Source organism: Nanorana parkeri, unplaced genomic scaffold, assembly GCF_000935625.1.
Source record: "Nanorana parkeri isolate BGI_ZX_2015 unplaced genomic scaffold, ASM93562v1 scaffold34, whole genome shotgun sequence".
NCBI classification, from domain to species: domain Eukaryota; kingdom Metazoa; phylum Chordata; class Amphibia; order Anura; family Dicroglossidae; genus Nanorana; species Nanorana parkeri.
In genome coordinates this window covers 504,747-504,986 of record NW_017306302.1, presented here as the reverse complement: position 1 = coordinate 504,986, position 240 = coordinate 504,747, and positions in this window count along the sequence as shown.

The following is a 240-nucleotide window of genomic DNA, read 5'->3' as shown; positions in this document are numbered from 1 at the left end:
TATTATTTATTTTATCCATTGTTTTTTAAAGGTTTTTATTTTTTTAAATTTATTTAACATGTTTGTTTATTTTTTATTGACATGTACTTTGTATTTCAAATCAAACATGTAGCACAAACCAAATGAATGGTTATGTCTCTGTATGTGACAAAATTGTATTTGTACAGCAGATATATATCATCATTATGATAGGAGTGCGTTTTTACAGCAAAACCCTGTATACCCCCCCACCCCCTTTAA